The sequence below is a fragment of the Papio anubis genome, chromosome 1 (genome assembly GCF_008728515.1).
Source record: "Papio anubis isolate 15944 chromosome 1, Panubis1.0, whole genome shotgun sequence".
Lineage (NCBI taxonomy): Eukaryota > Metazoa > Chordata > Mammalia > Primates > Cercopithecidae > Papio > Papio anubis.
Genome location: NC_044976.1, coordinates 70,434,678 through 70,455,171, shown reverse-complemented (window position 1 = coordinate 70,455,171; position 20,494 = coordinate 70,434,678). Strand labels below are relative to the sequence as shown.

At 36.2% G+C, this 20,494-nt stretch overlaps 1 protein-coding gene across 1 annotated transcript in view; it reads left to right on the top strand.

Moving 5' to 3' along the window:
* Positions 1-20,494, top strand: part of NEGR1 (neuronal growth regulator 1) — an 897,330-nt gene that overhangs the window by 201,233 nt on the left and 675,603 nt on the right. The gene's annotated exons all lie outside the window — the stretch shown is intronic.

Below are 20,494 nucleotides of genomic sequence, written 5' to 3'. Positions count from 1 at the left end.
TCTGTCAGACCATTCCCAAAATGGTCCTAACCTGGATCATTATGTTGCTTTCTTTTAATTTAATACTCACTTTTATAATTGCTTCCCATCATTCCAAGTGCTGCATTATCACTTTGTAATCTTAGTAGCATGGGGCTTTTAACAGATATTTTAGTTCAGATACAATCAGTTTTTCTTTTCATTTTTCCATCCAAATAATCCAATATGAGTTTCTCTCAAGATAGGTGTTATTTCCTGGTCACTAATTTAGAAAAGATTCTTAAATTATATTAGTCCCTGCAAATACTATTAGAACCACAGTAAACATTTTTGTAAATATGTAATTCCTTTAATCGACACATCAGTTTTAAGCAAATATCATGTTCCAGGCAGTAAAAGAGGCTCTGGGGTGCAGCCATGAACAAACTAGACAAAAATCCCAGCCCTCATGGAACTTGCTATCTAATATAGGGATACATAGCAAAAAATCAAAAATAAGTAAAACATAAAGTATTTTGATTGGTGAACAACTACAATTGAAAAATGATTAAGGAAAGAGCATTAAGGGTTATAGAGAAACGTTTGCAATTTTAGAATTTGAAGTGCAATGTTCAGAGAATGCTGCAACAAGACGGTAAGATTTAAATAAAACCCTGAGAAGGGAGCCACGCTGATGAGCGGAGAAGGCGATAACTTGTGCATCTGTGCCCAGGGTATGTGACAGACTCATTTGCTTAAAACATCAGGGGCCTATTTTGTAGAGCTGAAGGTATAAGTCAGTTCTTTCTGCACCTTATGGCTGAAAATGGGGATGGGTAAACCTTTCAAAGGAGAGTTAAAAATATTGCAGTAAAGGCTATATACCTCTATGATTTCAAATATGTTACTTCCTGTTAAAAACAAAAACAAAAACAAAAACAAAACAAAACAAAAAAACTATGAAGACAATGAAAATATCAGTAGGTGCCAGGAGTTAGTAGAGAAGCTGGAGGAAGAGGCAGAAGACAGGAGGATTTCGAGGACACATTACTTACACTCATGATGCTCATAGACTAGTAGGCAGAGATGGAGATTAATAAATTACACACAAACATGTAACTTTAAAATGTGGCAAGTGCAAAGAAGGAAAATTACCGGGAACTGTAACTGAAAATCATGTATAATTTGGGGTTATATAACTTACGAAGTTTCTTTCAGATGTAAAATTTTGTTGAATAATAATTGTAGAATCTTTGATTCAGAGAGAGAGAGAGATTTATACAGTAAGTGGGAGGGGGGAAACTTTATCAAGCTCCTCTTATTCCATTCTCAGACAATCTTATATTTTGCCATTAGATAGGGCAAGACTTGAGGAAGGCATGTTCTGTAGTTTCATTTGATTTCTCTAGGATGTACTGAATTTAGAACATATGATTACACTGCCTTCTCTTTAGTTATTTCCTAGTCTCTCTTAAATTGAGCTCAAGTCCTGCCTGTGTTTTTCTGACCATTGCTACTGAAAGTATGTAAATGACTAGAACCTATCCACAGTGCATTTTTCCTTCTATATTACAACCTCACAAAACTTCTGATTGTTTCTCTAATTTTTTATGTTTCTGTCCTTTTTGGTTTAACCAATCCCTTAGGCTGAAATACCCTCTCTCAACCAGAGGCATGTACATTCATTCATTCATTCATTCATTCATTCATTCATTCATTCCAGTCATAGTGCAAGAGCTAGAGCCCAAGTCATATGCTGAGACTTTTAGGAAGCCTTTCTTCATTCACCCAGGAAAATTTGATTATAAATACCATTTATTTACCTTTTTTCTGTAAAGGTCTCTGTGATAAGCACTTGCATGCCTTCATCTCATTGAAAGCTTCCAACAGCCCTATGAGGTGATTTCTCTTATTATTTTTATTTCACAAATGAGAAAATTGCAGCCCATAGCTGGCATATGGTCAGATGGTCAGAACAGAATACAACTCCAGGTGTATAATACTATAATTTTAACTTAACCAGCATACTTCCTTTCTTCATTTGCATAATATTTGATTCATTATCTCAGTGTAGTGCCTGAAGTATATAGTGACTATACTTTTAGTAGTGTCACTATACTTTTAGAAAATTTAAATATAGCTTTCATATTTAAATATGAAATTCTTATCAACAGTCTCCATATTACATATGTTCTTTTTAATATTCACGGTACCTAGAAAAATATGTTTTTGAATGTATACATTAATACATCTTGTATGTTATCCAAGACCTTAAAAATCATTAAATAATACAATAAATTTGGAAGATATATTTCTGGAGTGAAACTTTTGTCTCAATAGGAAACTATCTGGATGCTTGTAAATAAATGGTTAATATATTCAAAAAACTAAACATAAAGATGCAAGATTATTTTCAATATGTCATGATATGAAATATTTTATTTAAACTTCAAAGTCACCCTGATAATAAACTCTAGATTATTAAAGGGATATATTATATTCATAACATCAAATATCAGTTGCGAAGACCAACAACAATAGCACCAAAATATGAATATTATGGAGATTGCACATTGTCAAAAAAGGAAGCCCTTTTAATGTTAGGCTTCTAAATAAAGTATTTCGAGGGTTATTGACTCAAATGAGCTAACTAATGGTTCTTCGTCTGGTGAAAGAAGCCATAGCAATTACTGAGAGTTATTTATTCAGATAGGCAAATACAATCTTGGATTCTGTTAAGCCATTTAATATGTGAAAACCTTTTTCTGGTTCAGTGATCTCCAAATTTTTTAATATAACAAATACATATAAAATAGAATTAAAATGAGTAAAACATTTTTCACTTGAAACTATTAAAGAGCATTTTTAAATACATGGAAACATATTTTAGTATTCAAAAGTGAAATGTGATTCTCTTACATACAGTAGAACATTGTGGAGATGTATTTCATCTTCATTCCTTAATTCCTCTGAATTGAAAAGAAAATTGGCCCAAGTTTTGATCATTTAAAAGTAATTCACAAATAGTACATCTTACCTGTTTTGTATTCATACATATTTATTATAACGACTGGTATTGTTTTACTTGTCATCTTCTTAAGAAAAAGTGTAGAATTCTTTTCAGTTCACTTTTTCTTTTGTACTAAGACTGATTTATTCTTATATCTAATACTGCTTTTTATTTTTTAAAAAATCAGGAAAAAAAGTGATTACCAGCTAACATAATATTTTCCTATGGACTTTTGGTAACTGAAGCAATGACTTCATTGTTATATTTCTGTTCTCACTGGCTTACTAATTAGGTGAGATTTACTGTAATAAAGTATTAATGCGATGGATAGTTGTTTATGATATGTCTTAAATCTGATTATCAAGCAACTATATGTCACTCAGAACTCTTTCAGCTATATTTTTAAATAAACTAATGAGTATTAAGAATGCTGACATTACTTTCACTTTTTAACTTAAATTATTATTTTAGTCATAGAAATTTGGCAGTCATTTAATTTGGAGAGATTATGTATGTAATATTACATATATAATATTCTGTTAAATGTAACCATTGACATGTATCTATTAAATGTGCTCATTTGTTTAAAATCTAAATAACCTCATTTATCATTTGATTAAATGGTATATTCAGTAATAGGAGTTATATTTTGAAATGGAGATAGTTAAAATATCAATAAATAGGCTGGGTGTGGTGGCTCATGCCTATAATCCCAGCATTTTGGGAGGCCGAGGTGGGCAGATCACCTGAGGTCAGGAGTTCAAGACCAACCTGGGCAACATAGTGAGACTCCTCTCTACTAAAACACAAAAAAATTGGCTGGGCATGGTGGTGGGCACCTGTAATCCCAGCTATTTGGGAGCCTGAGGCAAGAGAATGGCTTGAACCCAGGAGGCGGAGGTTGCAGTGAGCCGAGATAGTGCCATTGCACTCCAGCCTGGGCAACAAGAATGAAACTCCATCTCAAAAAAAAATTTAAAAATCAATAAATATATTAGTGTATGTGATAATAATTAATATACATATATTTATATCGTTTTTAATTTGTCATGACAGTTGGTAAATTTTTACATGTAATCCATATATATTCTTCCTACTGATATCAGTAGAATCTGTAAACACATATCTAACAGCAAAACTAGATTCAGAGAAGTTTAGACTTCAAGATTAGAGTGTTTGTATGTGTGTGTGAACATTTAGTTTGTATGCATGTGCTTTTCAAAAGTCATATAAGAATTTTAATGAAATCTTTTGCCTCAAAGATAAAAGGTTGAAAGATAGTGTGTTCACAATGTTTTTAGTCATTTTTGTGGCCTTATGGTAAAGTGAACTCACTGACATACTATGATGCTGTAGCTGCTTTTTCTGGTTTTGGTGTTTACATGCAAAGAAACTACACTTGACATCTCTGCTGTGTCTGATTTTTTTACTATTTGACTTAGATAACTCTTTGGGTTAATTTAGGGAGTAATAAATTAGTACCGCTAGTTGATCATGGATGAAAATACAGGCTGACTAATGGACAACAATATCAGAATTATATATTCTTGAACCAAGACAATGTTAGTTCCAACCTAATACAGAAACAATATGCATCTTTTCAGCAGGGTAGTCATTCATTGTTCCATATTTCTACTGTGTTCTGATTATTTGTAATTATTTACTATACTACAACTATTCAGAAATACAAATCAATTGATGCTTTATCCTAATTTCTAGGGGATGTTCAGTGTTCTTTTCTGGTAATTTCACTTTTAATTCTTTGTGCTTGATTTGGGAAACTTTTTTTCCCTTTTTCTTTTTTTGTTGGAGACAGGTCCTTTCTCTGTCACTCAGGCTGGAGTGCAGTAACATGCTCAGGGCTTACTGCAGCCTCAAACTTCAAGGATCAAATGTTCCTCCCTCTTCAGCCTCCCTAGGACCTGGGACTACAGGCATGCACCACTGCACCGACCTTTTTATTTTTATTTTTATTTATTTTTTATTTTTTGTAGAGACACAGTTTCACTGTGTTGCCCAGGCTGGTCTCAAACTCTTGGGCACAAGCCATACCCCAACTTCAGCACCTTGAAGTGCTGGGATTACAGGCACGAGCTACTGCACCCAGCAAAAATACAATTTTAAAGTAATTATTCAATAAGTCAGATTTACTCTAAGATGGCAAAGGTTTGATTTTTTTTTTTTCCTTATAACTTCTTTTGGTAGAAATTTTATGATGAGAAAAAGGGAGCTTAAGTGATGTGGTTCAGAACGTTAGCATTGGGTCTAGCTGAAAGTGATAGAAAGTCCCCTCCACCTCTAAAAAACTGACTCATTCCATCTTGTTCCACTATCTTCAACACATTGATGACATCCCATTGTTCACCATGAGTGCTCCAGTTGCATACATCACATTCGTGTTCCTTTAACATAAAAAGAGATAAATGAGGGCTGGGCATGGTGGCTCATGCCTGTAATTCCAGCACTTTGGGAAGCCGAGGCGGATGGATCACAAGGTCAAGAGATGGAGACCATCCTGGCCAACATGGTAGAAATCCTGTCTCTACTAAAAATACAGTAATTAGCCGGGAGTGGTGGCGCGCACCTTAGACTCAGGTATTCAGGAGGCTGAGGCAGGAGAATCACTTGAACCGGGAGGCAGAGCTTGCAGTGAGCTGAGTTTGTGCCACTGCACTCCCACCTGGCAACAGACAGAGCGAGACTCCATTTTCAAAAAAAAAAAAGATAAATGAGAAAAACACACATTTTCTTGTGTTCATTGTTGTAGACATTAAATACCCGTTTTGCTTACCTCCCATTGACAAACTTTGTTTTATAACGTATTAGTCAAGATTCTTCAGAGAAACAGAGCCGATAGCATATGGATACATTATGTGTGTGTGGGCATGCGCACGTCGTGTGTGTGTGTATATATGTATATACACACATATACATACACACACATATGCACACACAGACACACATATATATGGAGACTGATTATTTATCGTAGAAATTGGCTCACTTGTTATGGAAGGTCAAGATATACTGTCAGCCAGCTGGAGAGTAGGATAACCAGTGGTGTAATTCAGATCTGAGAATTAGGTTGGTGGTGGAGGGAGGAGAAGTTTCTGTTGTACTCTTTTCAAGCTGTTATGACAAAATACCATAAACGGGGTAGCTTACAAGCAACAGAAATTTATTTCTCATACTTCTGGAGGCTGAGAAGCCCAAGATCAAGGTGTAGGCAAATTTGATGTCTTGCGAGGGTCTGTTGCCTTGTTCGTAAATGGCTGTATTCTCATTGTACCTTCACATCGCGAAAGAAGCTAGCTCTCTAGGGTCTCTTTTATAAGGGCACTAATTCCTATCGTGAGGACTCTACCCTTATGACACAATCACCTCCCCAAAGCCCCTAATACTGTCACATTAACATTCCAACATATGAATTTGGGAGGGACACAAATATTCAGTCCATTTCATATGGCTACATCTAGTTGTAAGAAATGCTTCTCTATTTTCTTCATCAGGCTTATAAGAGTATATTAAGGTTATCGATATTTATAAACAGCTTCTGCTTCTGTTTTACTTATATTATTTGGTTTGATTTGTATAACAATCTTGTTAACTATTGTTATCCCCATGAAATGTGAAGACATTGGAGTTCAGAGAGTTTGAGATTTGCAAAAATCAACAACCACCACCCAGAGAAGTGTTAAGTTCTCAACCAATCCAAGAACTCTTACTCCGATCTTAGTTCTGTAATTTTTTCACCGATTATCAGGAACTGATGCTCTTGTTCACAGGGCTAAAGGAAACATAAGTTAATATGTAGAGGAGAAATTCTATATTCAACATACCCAGGCACATTTCCACTTTCCAGCATGTTGACAAATGGACTTCCTAAGGCTAAACCAAAATGTATTTTTTCATAGCAGCAGGCATAACTTTAGCTTCTGTTGAAAGGACCTGGGTAGTCATCTGCAGCATTCATTCATCCAGATGGTCAGCACCATAAAAATTTGGATGAAAATTAGGATATGCAGATGAGCTGTAGATGCTTCACAGCTTGACACTGCTGAAATATTTTTTTTAATTTTGCCTGAGAGCTCAGATTTTTTCTTGTTTTGAAACATAGAAGCCAGTTTACATATTAATAGTTTTAATTCCAGTATGTAGTCTTAATATCTACATTGTGTAATGTTTGAAGGACAATTTTAAACTATTTTTAGTAAATGAGAATTTAGAGTAAAAGTACTCTACCTCACTAGACTGACTTGCCTGTTTTCTGTAACACGATGGGTAAGCATGCCTTTAAACAAAACAGAGAAAAAGCAACCTTCCTTCAAGAAATTGTAAAAACTGTACCATTTATTTGCTCCCTGTATATTTTTAAAACTTTAATTACAAAATAACTTGTAAAAATAAATATTTACTAAGCTTTTCTATATCTGTGTGGTGGTTTGAAATATTATAATGTTTCAAAAAACATCTAAAATTGTTTAAAATTAATTTATTAGGAAAATTGCTAACTTATTTTATTCCATGGTTCCATTGTCAGATCAGTTGGGAGTAAAATTAATAAAAGCTACAATATTTTAAGCTAAAGGTTGTCTTTATTTATGTCCTTAAAATTGCATTTAGAAATGTCAGGTAAAATATGTACTATGTGTACCAGATGCTGAAAAGGATCCCCACCTATTTATATTAGAAACATTAAGAGAGGAAAAAGACTTGTTTGAAATCATACCTATAAATTTAAAATAAAACATCGTAAGAGCAAAAAATGGAGAAAACATCATTTTCTTTGGTTCTACAGTATAAGTGATAATCTGTTTTGCAAATTCCATACTGTATAGGGGCATATTTGAAAATATATAATGAAGTAAAAATAAAAGCACATTGGGAAAGTTCATGAGGCATTAATAATCTTAATAAAATTATGCTTAACCACAGTTTTGAATAGGTGTTATAGGAGTTTATTGTACCATTCTCAAATAATACTTGTCAAATTCATAACTTTCACTTACATCAAAAAGCCAATGCTCTTTTAATGGTGTAGAAGTAGGGGTATAGCAAAATCCTTTTTCAGTGACATGACTCAGAGGGAAAAATGGTATAGTGCCTCTAAAACCTGGAACAGCAGTGGGCAGAAATACATATTTTTTCCTGTCTCAACTGATATATATGATATATTTGCACATAAAAATGATGATAAAGAACAATCTTAATATAAGTATAGCTAAACCGTATTAATATTTGAGGCATGTGGAAATGTAACAATTACTTTGTAACAATTATTATATGGAAAACTGTATCCTGAATTATAATCAACCGACCAACAGACAAACATTAGGAGTATAAACATAGTCATTCATACATTTATCAGACCCATTCAGTCTGTTTTTTCCTCTATCACTTTTGGAGCTAATAACATATGTCATCAAATCCAAGATGTCATCTATTATAAGACATACTGTTTTATGTATCACCATGAAAGGAAAACAAGGTCCAATTAAATGACCCTTAATTCTAAATTCAATCCTAATTTCAGAGGTGATAAAATATAAAATGGCATATCACAGAATTGATGAAATATTTTTTTTTCTTAATATGGTACCTGATATATTTAAGCTTCCATTTTTCAGTCTCATAACTTTTTATTTCTATATCCCTGCATCCAGTATCATTTGTCATTTTGTGATATTATTTTGTCTTTCTTTTGGCTCAGTATCATATAAAATCCTACAGCCATGTCATGATTTTCCATTTTTCTTTCTTATGTCTCTTCTTGTTTTTTTTTGAAAAAAAAATTATTTACTGCAGTAGCCATTTAATTAATCTTAAGAATATCTCTTTCTAAGCTGTAACTTAAGTAATCTTGAGTCCATCTATTTTTTTAAAAAAACTTTGACCATGAGCTGGTTTATTTGAACACTATATTATTATTGACGTAGTTTAAGAAAGTATATCTGTAGTATTGAACATGAAATAAAAGTGTTGTTTGTTAAAAATGTAAATATTATTTTAAATTTACATATCATATTGTGCATTTCCTGTAATTATAATTACAAAGTCCTTACGGTGTTGCTAAGTTTTCTTAGCTATAGGTGTCTCCTTATCTCTCCTGAATACTTTAAAATAGATCATTGCACAAATATAGAGATAATAGAGGAAATAATCACAGAGCACAAGCAAATCAAAATTTAGTGACTACAATTGATGCACTACCTAGATCAGTTTTAGGAATGAAACATACTCCTCTAACTCCTGTTGAAAGATGGCCCTCAGTGTCAGCCCACAAAGCTGCCTTGCTCGGGGTCAGACACCCTTCTGTGAAAGTCTTCATCTATTTATTGAACCTCAGAAGTCATATAAAGGCCTAGTGCCCTTGACCCAAATGAGAATAACTAGGAAGGCCTATCCTGACTCCATGGCTCCCCATGAAGTTAGCTTAAGGTCTTCTTTGGACTGTATCACTGCTCACATTCTCCCTTGACTCAATCATTTTCCTTCCTTGCATAGGTGTTTAATGCTGGGAACATTCCCCAATAAATGTCCTATATACAAATCTCTCTCTTGAATTCTGTGTCTAAGGGAACAGGTGGGACAGCAGCTAAACTAAAATTTATAAATAAAGTACATAAATGTATTTCTTCATAAAGTAGTACAAGATACAAGATGGTGATTAATTTGTGGCTATTATCTGTATGTGGATGGAGGCTGTAGGCATATTTCCCCACCAATTATTTAAGAATAATTGAATGAGACCGCAGTGGCAGATCATGCTATTAACAACGCAAAGGGAATTCTCTTTCTATAAACCAAAGGACAGGGAGTGCTGAGAATCAAGCTCAGATTGATGCCTTTGCTAGCCAGATGGATAAAGGACTCTGAAGTGAAAAACACCAAGTGAAGACTCTCAGCCTTTGTGTAACACAGGGAGTTCAGATCCAGTGCCTTCAGAGGCTAGATCAAACCCATTATTTTTTTCTCAGCTTTTATTCCGAGGGAAAGATTATATTGAAAGATAATTGCTTTTATTTCTCTAGGATTTTGTTTGTGAAACTGTTCACCCATATAATTGATGGCTATAGGAAAAAATATATTAGATCCACTTTTCATGCAGGTCTGTCTGCAAATAAACTTTATTTGTAAATTGCATATTGTGTTGATTTCGAACACTATTTTATTAGCATAAGTATTTTAAAAGCTGTACCCCAGCATCAGAAAAATATTCCCTATTTAATCACCTATGTTTCTGTCACTATACTAGGTATTAGAAATTCAGTGATGAGTAAGACATCTCCAGTACTCACAATATTCAAACCTCTGGTGATGGAGATGAATAATGTAGTCTACTTACAGCACAGTATTTTTTTTTTTAATTTATTTATTATTATTATACTTTAAGTTTATGGGGTACATGTGCATAACGTGCAGGTTTTGTTACATATGTATACTTGTGCCATGTTGGTCTGCTGCGCCCATCAACTCGTCATTTTACATCAGGTATAACTCCCCAATGCAATCCCTCCCACCCCCTCCCCCCTCCCCATGATAGGCCCCCGGTGTGCGTGTTCCCCTTCCTGAGTCCAGAGTAGTCTCATTTGTTCAGTTCCCCACCCTATGAGTGAGAACATGCGATTATTTAGTTTCTGTTCTTGTGATGGTTGCTAAGAATGATGGTTTAGCTGCATCCATGTCCTACAGGGGCCTTAGAGCTCATCGCACATAACATAGTATTCCCATGGTGTATATGGTATACATTTTCTTAATCAATCCTTCACTGATGATTTATTTAAGGTTGATTCAGTGCTGCTATTGTGAATAGTGCTGCAATAAACATACGATGTGCATGTGTCTTTATAGCAGCATAATTTATAATCCTTGGAGGTATATCCCCAGTAATGGGATGGCTAGGTCATATGGTGCATCTAGTTCTAGATCGCCCGAGGGAATCGCCATACTGTTTTCCATAATGCGTTTGGGAACTTAGTTTACAATCCCACCAACAGTGTAAAAAGTGTTCCTATTTCTCCACATCCTCTCCAGCACCTATTGTTTCCACTGACTTTTAATGATCCTTATTCTAACTGGTGTGAGATGAGTAATCTCCCATTATGGTTTTGATTTTGCATTTCTCTGATGGCCAGTGATGATGAACTTGTTTTTTCATGTGTCTGTTGGCTGTATGAATGTCTTCTTTTTTGAAATGTCTGTTCCTTATCCTTGCTTTTTGATGGGGTTGTTTGTTTTTCTTGTAAATGTGTTTTGAGTTCTTTGTAGGTTCTGGATATTAGCCCTTTGTCAGATGGAGTGTTAGATTGCAAATTTTCTCCCATTCTGTAGGTTGCCTGTTCACTCGGATGGTGGTTTCTTTGCTGTGCAGAAGCTCTTTAGTTCAATTAGATCCCATTTGTCAATTTTGGCTTTTGCTGCTGTTGCTTTTGGTGTTTTAAGACATGAAGTCTTTGCCCATGCCTATGTCCTGAATGGTACTACCTAGGTTTTCCTCTAGGATTTTATGGTAATAGGTCTAACATTTAAGTCTCTAATCATCTTGAATTAATTTTTCGATATAAGAGGAGTAAGGAAAGGATCAGTTTCAGCTTTCTATATGGCTATTAATTTCCCAGCACCATTTATTAAATGGAGTCCTTTCCCCATTTCTTGTTTTTCTCAGGTTTTCAAGATCAGATGGCTGTAGATGTGTGGTATTATTTCTGAGGGACTCTGTTCTGTTCCATTGGTCTATATCTCTGTTTTTGGTACCAATTACCATGCTGTTTCGGATGCTGTAAGCCTTGTGGTATGGTTGAAGTCCAGGTGGCGTGCCTCCAGCTTTGTTCTTTTGACTTAGGTATCTTGGAAGTCACGAATCTTTTTGGTTCATATGAACTTTTAAAGCAGTTTTTCCAAGATTCTGTGAAGAAAACTCATTGGTAGCTTGATGGGATGGCATTGAATCTATAAGTACCTTGGGCAGTATGGCCCATTTTCACGATATTGATTCTTCTATCCATGAGCATGGTATGTTCTTCCATTTGTTTGGTGTCCTCTTTTATTTCACTGAGCAATTGGTTTGTAGTTCTCCTTGAAGAGGTCCTTTACATCCCTTAATAAGTTAGTTCCCTAGGTATTTGATTCTCTTTGAAGCAATTGTGAATGGAGAAGTTCATTCATGGTTGGCTCTGTGTTTGTCTGTTATTGGTGTATAAGAATGCTTGTGATTTTTTGCACATTAATTTTGTATCCTGAGACTTTGCTGAAGTTGCTTATCAGCTTAAGGAGATTTTGGGCTGGGAACAATGGGGTTTCTGAATATACAATCATGTCATCTACAAACAGGGACGATTTGACTTCTTCTTTTCCTAACTAGATACTGATTTCTTTCTCTTGCCTAATTGCCCTAGCCAGAACTTCCAACATGTTGAATAGGAGTGGTGAGAGAGGGCATCCTGTCTTGTGCCAGTTTCAAAGGGAATTTTTCCGGTTTTGCCCATTTCAATTATGATGTGGCTGTGGGTTTAGCATAAATGGCTCTTATTATTTTTGGGGTACGTTCCATCAATACCAATTTTATTGAGCGTTTTTATGTGAAGGGCGGTAATTTGTCAAAACTTGCCATCTATTGAAGGATAATCATGTGGTTCTTGTCTTTAGTTCTGTTTATATGCTGGATTATGTTGATTTGCGAATGTTAAGACCAATACTTGCATCCCGAGGATGAAGCCCACTTGATCATGGTGGATAAGCTTTTTGGTGTTGAATCCGGTTTGCCAGAGTATTTTATTTGAGGGATTTTTGCATCGTGTTCATCAGGGATATTGGTCTAAAGAATTCTCTTTTTGTTGTGTCTCTGCCAGGCTTTGGTATCAGGATGATGTTGGCTCATAAAATAGTGGAGTTCTCTTTTTTCTATTGATTGGAATAGTTCAGAAGGAATGGGTACCAACTCCTCCTTATACCTCTGGTAGAGATTCAGCTGTGAATCCATCTGGTCCTGGACTTTTTGATTTGGTAGGCTATTAATTGTTGCCTCAATTTCCAAGGACTTCACTATTGGTCTATTCAGAATTCAACTTCTTCCTGGTTTAGTCTTGGAAGTGTCAGGAAATTATCACTTTGGAACGATTTATTTGCGTAGAGTGTTTTGTATTCTGATGGTAGTTTTATTATTTCTGGCAGGTCGTGGTGATATCCCCTTATGTTGCCATTGTCGATTTGATTCTTCTCTCTTTCTTCTTTATTAGTCTTGCTAGTGGTCTATCAATTTTGTTGATCTTTCAAAATAACTCCTGGATTCATTGATTTTTGGAGGGTTTTCAATGTCTCTATCTCCTTCAGTTCTGCTCTGATCTTAGTGATTTCTTGCCTTCTGCTAGCTTTCAGATATGTTTACTCTTGCTTCTCTAGTTCTTTTAATTGCGATGTTAAGAGTGTCAATTTTGATCTTTCCTGCTTTCTCTTGTGGGCATTTAGTGCTATAAGTTCCCTCTACACACTGCTTTAAATGTGTCTGAGATTCTGGTATGTTGTATCTTTGTTCTCATTGGTTTCAAGAACATCTTTGTTTTCTACCTTCATTTCGTGATGTACCCAGTGGTCATTCAGAACAGGTTGTTCGAAGTTTCCGTAGTTGAGCGGTTTTGATTGAGGTTTCTTGGTCCTGAGTTCTGGTTTGATTGCACTGGTCTGAGGGAACCGAGTTTGTTTAGAGCTACATTCTTGTACATTTGCTGAGAGTGCTTTGCTTCCAATTATGTGGTCAATTTTGGAGTAAATTTTGATGTGGTGCCTGAAGAATGTATATTCTGTTGATTTGGGGTGGAGTTCTATAGATGTCATTGGGAGTCTGCTTGCTGCAGAGATGAGTTCAATTCCCTGGATATCTTGTTAACTTTCTGTCTTGTTGATCTGTCTAATGTTGACAGTGGAGTGTTGAAGTCTCCATTATTATTGTGTGAGTCTAAGTCTCTTTGTAAGTCTCTAAGGACTTTATTTTATGAATCTGGGTGCTCACCTTGTGGGTGCATATATATTTGGGATAGTTAGCTCTTCCTGTTGAATTGATCCACTTTACGGTATGTGGCCTTCTTGTCTCTTTGATCTTTGATGGTTTAAAGTCTGTTTTATCAGAGACTAGGTTACAGCCCCTGCTTTTTGTTCTCCATTTGCTTGGTAGTCACCTCCATCCCTTTGTTTTGAGCCTATGTGTCTGCGTGTGAGATGGGTCTCCCTGAATACAATAGACTAGTGGGTCTTGACTCTTTATCAATCAGTTTGCCAGTCTGTGTCTCTTTTCATTGGAACATTTAGTCCATTTGAGTTAAAAGATTGGTATGTGTGAACTTGATCCTGCCATTATATGATATTAACTGTAGTTTATTTTTGCTCGTTAGTTAGTGCAGTTTCTTCCCTAGCCTCGATGGTCTTTACATTTTGGCATGTTTTGCAATGGTGGTACCAGTTGTTCCTTTCCATGTTGAGTGCTTCCTTCAGGGTCTCTTGTAAAGGCCAGACTAGTGAGGAGAAAGTGACAAAATCTCTAAGCATTTTGCTTATCTGTAAAGTTTGTTTCCTTCACTTATGAAACTTAGTTTGGCTGGATATGAAATTCTGGGTTTGAATTCTTTTTCTTTAAGAATGTTGAGATATTGGCCCCACTCTCTTCTGAAGCGGAGGTTTCTGCCCAAGAGATCTGCCTGTGGAAGTCTGATAGACTTCCCTTTGTGGAGTAACCCGACCTTTCTCTCTGGCTGCCCACTTAAGATTTTTCCTTCATTTCAACTTTGGTGAATCTGGCATTGTATGTGGGTTGCTCTTCTCGAGGAGTATCTTTGTGGCGTTCTCTGTTCCCTGGATTTGAATGTTGGCCTGCCCTACTAGGTTGGGGGAAGTTCTCTGGATGATATCCTGAAGAGTGTTTTTTCAACTTGGTTCCATTTCCCCCTCACTTTCAGGCACCCCAATCAGACGTAGATTTGGGTGTTTTGTCCATACTTCTTGCACCGAGGCTTTGTTCATTTCTTTCTTCTTTTTTCTTTTGGTTTCTCTTCCTGCTTCATTTCATTCATTTTGATCCTCAATCGGCTGATACTCTTTCTTCCAGTTGATCAAGTCGGTTACTAGGAGAAGCATTGCATTTTGTCCGCGTATTTCTCGTGTTATGGTTTTCATCCTCTTTCATTTCGTTTATGACCTTCTGCATTAATTACTCAGCGTCAATTCATTTACCTTTTTTCAAGATTTTTAGTTTCTTTGCTGGATGCGTGAATTCCTCCTTTTAGCTCTGAAATTTGATGGACTGAAACCTTCTTCTCTCATGTCAAAGTCAGTTCTGTCCGGCTTTGATCATTGCTGGCGATGGGCTGGCTCACTGCCCGGGGAGATGTGCTGTTTTGAGAATTTCCAGCTTTTCTGCCCTGCTTTTTTCCCCCATCTTTTGTGGGACATGCCTCTGGTCTTTGGATGATGGTGATGTGCTGATGGGGTTTTGGTGTGGAGTGTCCTTCCCTGTTTGATAGTTTCCTTCTAGCAGTGGGGACCCTCAGCTGTGGAGTCTGTTAGTGTTGCTTGAGGTCCTCCAGACCCTGTTTGCCTGGAGTATCCCAGCCAGAGGCTGCAGAAGATAGAATATTTCTGAACAGCGAGTGTACCCTGTCTGATTCTTGCTGGAAGCTTCCCTCTCAGGGGTGTACTCCACCCTGTGAGGGTGTGGGGTGTCAGACTGCCCCTAGTGGGGGATGTCTCCCCAGTTAGCAGGCTACTCGGGTCAGGGACCCACTTGAGCAGAACCAGTCTGTCCCGTTCTCAGATCTCAGCCTCCGTGTTGGGAGATCCTGCTCTCTTCAAAGCTGTCAGACAGAGTGCGTTTGCGTCTGCAGAGGTTTCTGCTGCTTTGTTGTTGTTGTTGTTGTTGTTGTGTGGCTGTGCCCTGTCCCCAGAGGTGGAGTCTCAGTTGAAAATGCAGAAATCACGGATGGCTGCAGCTAATGGCTGGCTGGGAGTTGGAGACTGGAGCTGTTCCTATTCGGCCATCTTGCTCCTATTCTACAGCACAGTATTTTAAAGGTATACTTGAGGAATGTACAAAAAGCAAAATATAATAAGATTACAAAAGATATAATAAACTCAGACTGTTATATTGGGGATCCTTATAACTAAGGGGATCATATTAGAGCTGGACTGTAAAACAGAAATAGGAATGTGCCATGTATGGAAGTAGGAAAGTCTATTTTAATACTAAGTAAGAGAGGCTAGAAAACATGTAACACATTCATATTAAGAGTTTGCTTTTTGCATAAGGGACTGACAAGAAATAAGACTAACTGAGGAGTCTGGACTTTTTCTAAAATCTTTAGGAGCTATTGAAAACTTTGTAAGCAAGAGAGCACAATGTTTACATTTGTTTCAGAAAGCAAAGCTTGTGACACAGAGGAATACTGGGGGAGAGAAAGACTAGAGAGTGAAGAAGACACTAATATTAAGGACAATGTTTGAAATGCTTACATAGAAAGAAGGTTAGGGTTTCCAATTTAGGAAGTAGTTGTGGAAACAGGAAAAGACCCTTTTGAAAGACATTTCAGTGTAGACTCAAAAGAAATAGGAGACTTATCAAACAGTGAAAAAGTGGGATGAGAGAGAGGACATTCCACACTGGCACTAAGATTTTTTTTTTTTTTTTTTTTTGATGATAAAGAAGAATATTTTATAAGGGCTCATCACTGGCAGCAGGCGTATACTGGCAAACTCTAATGGGGCTGGTGACAGGTAGGCCAAAACAACAACTAAGAGTTTGCCTGGATGAACATTGATTTACATTCCTAGATTATTGACATCTGAAATATGATTATTGAAAGAAAAGTATATATGCACTGACCTAACTTGGGATACTTGTTATTTTACTAATATTGCCGTTAAATTGAATATGTTATTAGGCTGGAATATATATTCAAATTAATGGCAATATTAGTAGAATTAGTAGAATATATATTAACTTATTTTTAATATTTTCTATTTTTTTCTTGCTGTTCACTGGAAGATTTCTTTTGATTTAGCTTTCATTTCATGTATTGTTTCTTCATCTTAGTCTAATAGAATATTCAAGATGTCTGAATTTTTTTCACATTTCAATAAACACTTCTCTAGCAGTTCCATTTGGATTTTTTTCATATGTGCCTGTAGTTCTATTTTTCATTTCTTATGTTGCTGATGAGAACTTTGAGAATTGAATCTTTTGTTTAATTTTTAGGTGCTGTTGTCTAGTTGTTAATAAAAACAATGCTCCAGTTACTCTTAATAAGGACTACGAGAAATTGCAAAACAGAGTTGGGAGAAAAACTTTGGGTCGTGGGTTTTAGAAGTTTCAAGGATGGACATGTTTACAGTAACAAAGATGGAGATAACGCCATTTTATATCAAATACGCTTTAGTATGAAGTAGTATAACAATTTTGGAACATCTTAATTTTCTAATAATGTGCTTATTACTATATATAAAAATCAACAACTGAACTTTGTTTGTATACTTAAGGTAGAAATAAGACATATGAAACTGCAACCGGCCAATTAGTCAAAGATGAGGTTGCGGCATATTATGTCTGTTTAACAGGCTTTTAACGATTGAATCAGGGTTGCAATACCATGTTTCCTTTTATACCCATGGCATTGATGGGTGTTAATATCATGCCTATTATGGAACTTGTTTTAAAATCTTATATTTTCCAGTGTTTAAAAGAATGACTTTGGAGATCTTGTTTTTGTACTTCATAAATGTAACTCATTTTATTATCATTTGAAAACTTACCATGAAACAATAAAATTAAAACATTCTAAAGGAAATTATAATGTTAAAAACATAGAAAACTTTTTGATGATATTGATATCTAATAATGAGCTAACATTAAAGGTGAGAATCCTTCTGCTACAACCTCTGCGACGAGAACAGTACGAAGCGTGGGAGAATTTTCATTTTTTGCGAGTGGGAAAACATTTGAGCTATAGGTTTTGGAATTACGTTAGACACCCTCCAGAAACAACAAACAAATTTAATTAATGCAATAATCTAACCTTGGCGGGTATATTTAAAAATCAGTAATCGGACGTCCGGCTTTCAGATTTTATATATTCCATGACAAAATATTGCAAATATTGTTTATATATATATACTCCTCTCTCTCGGGCGGTCTGGCTACCAGCCAGCAGGCGCAATTACGGTGACGCGATCATGAAATGCTGCAAAAGCTCAAAACCTCAGGTTTCACGCCGATTCTCCCGCTCAACCTCGAGCTGGGGTACCGGAAATATGTCACCACGCCGGCGGGCACTGTAGTTTTGGTGAGACAGAGTTTCACCGCTGTCCGGCTGGGGTGGTGCTCAGTCTCCGGTATCCGTGGTCACCCCGCCTCGGCCTCCCAAAGTGCCACAGGATTACAGGCGAACCACGCCCAGCCAATATTAAATATGTTTTTGTTTTTGCTCCATGTTAAATTATTTTTTAAAATCTGCATTTGTAACAAGTCCAAATTATCACAGGGTTTATAGATTGTGGTATAAACTTGATATTACATACTAAGAACAGTTGCTTGGTCTCGTAGGGGTGTGTTGTGGATGGACAAAACGAATAGAAATACTTGGTATACTCTGGGCAGGATTGTCCATAGAGAGAAATTACAGTGTAAAGGCATGAGTGGGTATGTAATGACAGGTATAGACTAGATCGTGTTAATCTGCCACAGGTATTCTTTTACATACGATTAGCTGAATATTCAAAATTTATTTCTAAAGCCGCTTCAGTGTTAACACAATAGGACTCAATTTTAGATACAAAATGAATTCATCTTAATTGGGTACCAATTTCCTTGGCCTATAGAGTGTTATTTCAGTGGGAACTTCTGCAAAGGAATACTGAATAGAGAGATAAAAAGACTGTGTTTTGTGTGTGTGTGTAAAAGAGAGATAGTAGATATTCATTTCACAGGTGTCAAAAGTAGGTTTATGACCTCTATATACAATATGATATAAACCATCTACCATCTGAATCAAAATTCATACTTATAATTAAATAGTTTACATACTTACTTTTTTTTTTTTTTTTTTTTTGAAATAGAGTCTTGCTCTGTCAACCCAGGCTGGAGTGCAGAGGCGCAATCCTGGTACACTAAACCTCTGCCTCCTGGGCTCAAGCAATACTCCCACCTCAGCCTCCACAGTAGTTGGGACCACAGGAGTGTGCCTCCATGCCTGGCTATGGGTTGTTTGTTTGTTTGTTTGTTTTTGTATTTTTAGTAGAGACAGGGTTTCTCCACATTGCCCAGGCTGGTCTTGAACTCTTGAGCTCAAACAATCGGCCCACCTTGGCCTCCCAAAGTGCTGGAATTACACACATGAGCTGCCACACCCAGCCGTAGTTTACATACTTAAACTGACACAAAAGATACATGATATAAAGGAATCCTTTTAGGTTGATATTCAATTATTGATTAAAGTCTGAACGTTTATTAGACAAGAGTGTAACCAGAAAACACAATGATTTATAATTACTTTTCCAAGTGTTAATTGACCAACATTTTACTTGTTTAATATATATCATTAATTTTTCTTCTTATTAAATAATATAATATTCAAGATAAACATGTGTTTTGTTAAATTTAAATGATTAGATATTTAACTGCCACTATATCCTTACATCTAGAAAATTCCTCAAGAATAATTCCTAACTGGCATTCAGAGACAATTTTATATACTTGCTAACACAAAACCACCAATAGTTATTAATTCAAGTAAAGTATTTAAGTAGCTGGTACTCCATTCTATTAAAATAGGTTCTGATTATATAACATTCTATTTACTTCAAGAAGTTTTGTTGCCTTATGTGACCTTTTTAAAACACTGAGGTAGAAGCACACATGCTAAAATTCATGAAGTATCAATTCCATCTTTCTCCTATCTGCCCATCCACCCATCCACATAATGTTTCCTAAACAAACTGCATCTGTTTGTACATGAAAGCCAAACACCAAAGCACTGGATTTTTGCGGGAGAAAGGTTTATTGAGTCCACTGGCAAGTAGTCAGAGGAAATGGTCATCCAGAGCTAGGGGCTACGTCAGGTTTTATAAGCATATGGCAATGAGGTGTGATCTGATTGGATCTTGCAATGAAGGGATGCCAGCAGGCATGATCTGATTCTATCGTCTCATGGGACAATGCCAGGGCTCAACCGGATTGGATCCTGGATCCTGCCATGGGATGTCCACTTCTTAGTTCCGTTTCTTGATTCAAGCACTTAGGTTCCACTTGTGATTGCACACTTGGTTCATCTGGGCATGCTTAGATTATGTGACCTTCAACCTGGGGGTCCATAATAACTGAATAACAACTCAACATTGTTACAGATCTGTCTGGAACAGTTCCAGTAATATAGTATTTTAAACTATAATCAATGAACCTCTAATTTTATTTTGTGAAGCTACAAATAAAAAAAGAGATGCTCCTCCCTTTTAGAGCTTATTTTCCTTTGCAGTATGCTGTTAAAGGAGAAC